The sequence below is a fragment of the Bufo gargarizans genome, chromosome 5 (genome assembly GCF_014858855.1).
Source record: "Bufo gargarizans isolate SCDJY-AF-19 chromosome 5, ASM1485885v1, whole genome shotgun sequence".
Taxonomy (NCBI): Eukaryota; Metazoa; Chordata; class Amphibia; order Anura; family Bufonidae; genus Bufo; species Bufo gargarizans.
This window is the reverse complement of record NC_058084.1, coordinates 324,238,781-324,245,124: the sequence shown is the minus strand read 5'-3', so window position 1 is coordinate 324,245,124 and position 6,344 is coordinate 324,238,781. Positions and strand designations below refer to the sequence as shown.

At 39.5% G+C, this 6,344-nt stretch overlaps 1 long non-coding RNA gene across 1 annotated transcript; it reads left to right on the top strand.

Annotated features, from left to right (window-relative positions):
- The first annotated feature begins 3,152 nt into the window (after positions 1-3,152).
- On the top strand, positions 3,153-5,080 carry LOC122938009. Its single transcript, XR_006389961.1, has 4 exons — positions 3,153-3,230; positions 3,892-3,942; positions 4,359-4,394; positions 5,049-5,080. It is a non-coding gene; the product is annotated as an uncharacterized LOC122938009 (long non-coding RNA).
- The last annotated feature ends 1,264 nt before the right edge of the window (positions 5,081-6,344 follow it).

Sequence of the window (6,344 nt, the reverse complement as noted above, 5' to 3'; positions counted from 1 at the left end):
TGACATTAAAGTGGTTGTCTGGGTACAAAGCTGCCCCAGGATAGAATCTTATCTTCTCTCACTTAGCCTGTATGAGTGGAGCCTGAGAGATCCCCGCGATGTCACCGGCACAAAGTGGCCGTCTTATAGCGCTGCCCTTGGCTGTTTTAGAGCCTAGGGTAGCGATATATAGACTGCCCATTTGTGCCGGTGACCTCACCGGGATCACTGCTAGGCAGAAGTCTCCGCCTAGAACAGTGGGGTGCAAACAAAACAGACCTGGCCCTGCGCGATGCAGCGCAAGGCAAGGGGGAGCATCGGAGCAAGAAACGGTCCAACGCTCCACTCATACAGGCTAAATGAGTGAAGATGTGGTTAAGACCGGGTTCAGCTATGAACCTGGACAACGCCTTTAATTGTCAAATAGGGGTCAATTTAAGTCGCCAAATAGCCCCTATCTGAGGGTCAGAAAGTGTAGACTAGAGAATCGCTTGTAATATACAGTATCTGTCTTATCAGCAGCGATTCATCACCTGTGAGGGGCTGTCACTGCATGTGAAGAAGTGCCCACCTGCCGCTAGATTGGCAGAGCTGGACATTTAGCCCGGTCCTGACAATTTCTTGCTTGTGCCCTCACTCTGCTAATCGGAGCAGCAGCGCAAACAAGCAATTCTCACTGCCAGGCCAAATATCCGGCCCTATCAATCTTGTTCACCTATGGACACGTATTAAGAAGCCCTGCTGATAAGAGAATTAGATCCGGTATAATCGATTCGCTCATCTCTAGTCAGAAGCAGGAATGTTCCGTTATTCTGGTTCGTTCAGACCTGGCAGTAATGATATATAAAATACTAAAAAGCAGTTATAGGATCCCAAGTACTTCTGTGCCGCACATCAATAAAAGTCTCATCTATTAGTATTAGGTTTTTGAAGTTTTTATTGGCGCTATAGGAATTAGACCACATATAGCAGTTTTATTGCATGGAGTAGCTATGATACCAAAATGTTGTGAATTCACAAATTTATGCAATTTTAAGAAAAAAATAAATGAATAGCACTAGGTCTGGAGAAGACTTAAAGGGATATTACATTTTCAGCAAATAATGATAAGCTATTGGAGGGAGGCTCATAATTTGCTCTCATACATGTCCTTTCTACAGCAGAAATCCATGATAATCTGATACAGAAAATATATTAGAAAGTTCACATCGACATATTTTGTGTCAGTATTTTTGATGACGAGTCCCAAACATGGAAGAAGACCTTTCCATTAGTCTTTTACTTTGTATGTTCATTATTGGTTTTAGCTTATAAATACTGATGTAAAATACGGAGCAAATACTGACCGTGTGAAAGTGGCCTTAGGCTACATTCACACGTCAGTATTTTTTCTATATCCCGAATTTCGGTCCGTTTTTTGCGGATCCGTTGTTCATGAAAATATTTCCGTATGTCATCCGTATGTCATCCGTTTTTTGCATGTCATCCGTTTTTTTCGGATCCGCAAAAAACGGAAACATGTATAAATTTCACAAAGCAAATAAAGTTGTTTGGATTTCTTTGAAAAAAAAAATAAAGTTAATAAGTGATTTCTGTGGGCAGGATTTAATTTCCAGGAACGGATTCCGCATAAAACGGATGACATACGTAATGACATACGAATGTCATCCGTTTTTTGCGCAACCATTTACTTTGTATTGTACCAGGATCCGATTTTTGCGGAAAAGAATAGGACAAGTTTTATATTTAATTGGACATGCGGAACGGAACAACGGAAACAGACAGCACACATTGTGTTGTCCGATTTTTTTCAGGACCCATTGAAAATGAATGGGTCCAGATCTGGTCCTGATCTGTTCCGCAAAAAACGGAACAGATCAGGAAAGAAACAACGGACGTGTGAATGGACCCTTAATCTGCTATTTGGCCTATATACCATATTCATATCACTGTATTTAACTCTTTAACATCTTGTTACATTTCATTCAACTTATATGTAGATGGACAGAGACAGTAGCATGGATTTCTTTGAGGAGGACGAGGTAATTGTCATGTTTTCTTTACTTTCATTTCTATTTATATACAAATAAAGGGTTAATATATTAATGTCTGGAAAATTCATTTTTATATAAAAACCTCTAGTCTGGATCATGGACTTCTGCTGTAGAAAGTACATATATAAGAGCACATTATGAGCCTCCCTCCAATAGCTCATCATACAGCTCCATCTATTTGCTGAAAATGTAATATCCCTTTAAGTCTTCTCCAGACCTAGTCACCCGCGATGCTAGGGAGGCTCCTCCCTTTCCCCGCCTGCCATTGGCTCCTCCCCTTCCCCTGACACTGGATGTTTCCATCTGTGTACAGGGAAAAGCAGCAGTATATTCTCTCTGAGGGGCCCGGCCGATGGGTTTCTACTGTATGAAATAGCAGACACCGCCAGGCAATGTCTGTGATCACAAAAATATGCCATTTTAACATGATTTTTCCCAAAATTAAGCCAAAAATGAATTAATACCATTGGGTTTGGAGAGGACTTAATGAAATATTACATTTTCAGCAAATAATTGATTTTTTTTGTACAATGCACGTTTTACAAATTTTCTATGTATTTTTTACATCAATTCCTCGTGGATTCAAGAGCAGTTATTGAAGGAGAACCTTTACTATTTCCTGATAAGGGTTAAAATGAGTCCTGGTTGTTATACTGGAAATAAACCCTCAAGGTTCAACCTGATTCACAGGAGCTTTACAACAAGGGGCCCCGTTACCTTAATAGCAGCGTCCTGCTGTCTATTAGACTGCAGGTAGTAATGACTGTCACAGCTTAGAGCTTCTGGAAGATTCTTAGAAATACATAAAGGTGTTAGGTGATGAGCGAGGGCAAGGGGCTCGCATTCTTCTTGTCCATTGGCAGTCTGCAGCAGAAATCCATGACGATCTGATACAGAAAATATATCAGGAAGTTCACATGGACATATTTTCATCAGTATTTTGTGTCAGTATTTGTAAGGTAAAATCCGGAGCGGCTCCGAAACACGGAAGAAGATGTTTCCATTATTCTTTGTCTTTGTATGTTTGATTGAAAATACTGAGCTAATACTGACTATGTGAAAGTGGCCTTAAACTGCTATTTGTCCTATATATAATATATCCAGATCCCTGTATTTAACGCTCTATAACATCTTGTTACATTGCACTTTACTTGTATGTAGATGGACAACAGCATGGATTCCTTTGAAGAGGACGAGGTAATTGCCACGTTTGTGTTCATTTTCATTTCTCCTTCAGATACGAATAAAGAAGTAATATATTAAGGTCTAAAAACATTTTTTTTTTTTTTTAATAAAACCTTCTAGTCTTATTAATACTTTATATAAAGGGGTTCTATGGGCTTAACCCCTTCCCGACCACCACCATACATGTACATCAAAAGTCACATCTTTGAATATGGTACCGCCTCGCAAGGATAAGTGGGCATTTTATCCAGTGGGTTTCTGCTGATTTAAGCAGCGGACACTCTGTGATCACAGATATTTATCCTCTCAGATGCTGTGATCAATTGTGCTGCACTCCTGAGGTCTGAACGGCTTCCCTGCATGAAGATCGGAGAAGCCGTTTGTTTTCTGTGATTGCCTTGAACCTTAGGATGCAAACTCATAAAACTGTTGCAGAGTGGATTTTTTTCCAATTCTAACCGATTTGGAATTTTTGATAAGCTTTCCACTACATAGTATCCAATATTAAAGGCTCAAATTTGAACATACCCTTAGCCGCCCTATAAAAATCATTCAGGCTTTAACATCTAGATTATTACTGAGAGAACTCACATTTGATAAGTAATTAGGAAATATGTTATTTCTATAGTTTATAGATATAATTCATCACTAAGTAGAATATGCCGTGTTCTAGGTCACTGCTATGGAGGACATGAGAGAGATGCTGCGGATGTTTGAGGAAGAAGTAAGTGATATCAGTACATACTGTAATCATATTTGTTCCAGTATATTGTATATCTAAAGGCCATAGATGTTAGATTTTTATTTATCACAAATTTTGCAAGTTTTGATGGGTTGTCTAATGTTTCTGTGGATATCTCTGCTATACCCAAGATCTATGGAAATAAATAGTCTTACATCAGTGGGTGTGCAAAACTGTGTCAGTGAGCGGCACAGACCGTTACAGTATTCTAGGGGAAGGTAGTACACTATATGTGCGCATTTCTTACATGGTAGCAATGTATCAAATAAGTAGAAACCCACCTCCCCTCCTCCAAAAAAGTAAGTCTATTCCTTCACAGCCAAATCATTTTCATCCCTAAGTTCCCAATAACATATTTTATATTTTTTTATTTACAATATTCAATCATATTTTGACAGAGAAGAGAAGACGGACTGAAGATGCTTGAATGCTATGTAAGTGATGTTACAAATCATTATTTTAAAGCAAAATATATGCATTGAGTCTTTCTATGCACCAAAAAGTCAATACAATTTTCCCTAATTGGATTAAAATATTCAGTTTTGTTTCCCCCAAAAAAATAACAGTGCCGCCTGGGTCCATGGGATGTGCCTGGTATAGTAGTTCAGCCATAGTCACTAGAAAATGGATGATCTTCATTACCAAACACAGAAAATGGACAGACATGGAGCTAATGATGGGGGTTGTCTGATCTCTATAGCTATGTTCAGGGGCCATTTTCTCCTATGACTAGCTAATCATGAAGTGGGTCTTACAGCATCCGCTGTCTCATAATTTGTTCTTCACACTAGGTGCTCTTTGGAGTCACACACCATCCTAATAATTCACCATTCATAGATTCCTCCAGACAACTGCCCCTTTTTATGACACCACATCCTGACTAATAGACTGAAGCAATGATTGGGCCCCCCATTAGAATACTTTCATAGGCCCTTTAAGACGCCATAATTGTATACAGAAGAACTCAGAAATAAGCCGATTATCATATTTCTCACTGTAGAAAAATATTGAAAAAGACTTGAACCCCCCGGAAAATGTAATATATACCGTTATTCACGGTCTGTTTTATCTTTTTTTCTGTCAATAAGGATGAAGACGGCAAGGAGGATTCTGAGGACGGGGTAAGAGCCTCTATTTCTCTACATTGTAAAGTATTCCTGAAGAATGTAGGTAATAACAGTGAGAGAGGAGCTCATTCTTACCTGTTATATTGTAGACCATCTTCATGAAGCTGGACGATGGCATAAGGATCTCCTTGGATGAAGTAAGTGATGTGAAATGTCGCGTTAGGGATCATTGAAAATGTGCCAATATTTTAATATAGATCTGTATTTCACCCTCCATTGTCTTATACACTGGGGAAATGAATGTAATTGATATAGTAATATCCTATACAATAATCCATAGGATGAATAAGAGTTATTTATTATGTATACATTATTATATAGGAAAGGTACATAGATGGCAATCATTTTCCTGAGGCCGTTGTCAAGATGGCAGTTACCTTGCACATGACAAGACATTCTTTAAGCAGAAAAGCATGAGGTAGATCTTACAGTATTTCATCTGCTGTAATTGTGTTTATAGGAACATCTTTCACTGGAATCATACACAGAGGAAGAGGATGATGAAGAAGGATATGATTCAGATGAAGAAGTAGATGAAGAATCAGAAGATGATACAGAAGAAATTGGAGAAGAAGGAGAAGGAAGTGATGAAGGATATGAAGGAGGAGATGAAGAAGACGAGGAAGGAGAAGAGGATGAAGAGCAAGAAGAAATTGGAGAAGAAAGTGATGAGGAAGAAAGTGAAGTGGAAAATGAAGGAGACAGAGAAGAGGGACATGAAGACCAAGAAGAGGATGAAGAAACATCTTGCACCAAGTCCTGCCTTCCACTGAGACAGATAATGAGAAGGACAAGGACCAGGATGATATCTTTCATTAACAGAGTCATAGATTGTATTTAATATAGTTTATATAACCCTTTTGTCTTTATAGAGGTAAAGTAAGTTTAGTTTAAAAGAGGAAGTGTAATCTTAAAGGGGTTCTGCAGCTTTTTCTTTCTGATGATCTATCCTATGGTTAAATAACACCTAGTGCAGGGTGATCAGTGGTTAGAGACGGCAGCCACTCTCCAGTAGCGCCACGGCCTTCTCGCTGTTTACCGCAGGTCCAGTGATGTCACGACTAGTATCACCGGCCTGTGCGCGGCTGAGCCCTGGTCACTTGAATGGAGCTTAGCTGCGCCCAGGCCAGTGATATCAGTCATGAACTCACTGGGCCTACGGTAAACAGCGTGGAGGCCACAGCGCTACTGTCTTCTGAAACAGCATATCGGTGTCGGACCCCGTCAATCAGATGCTGATGATCTATCCAGAGGACA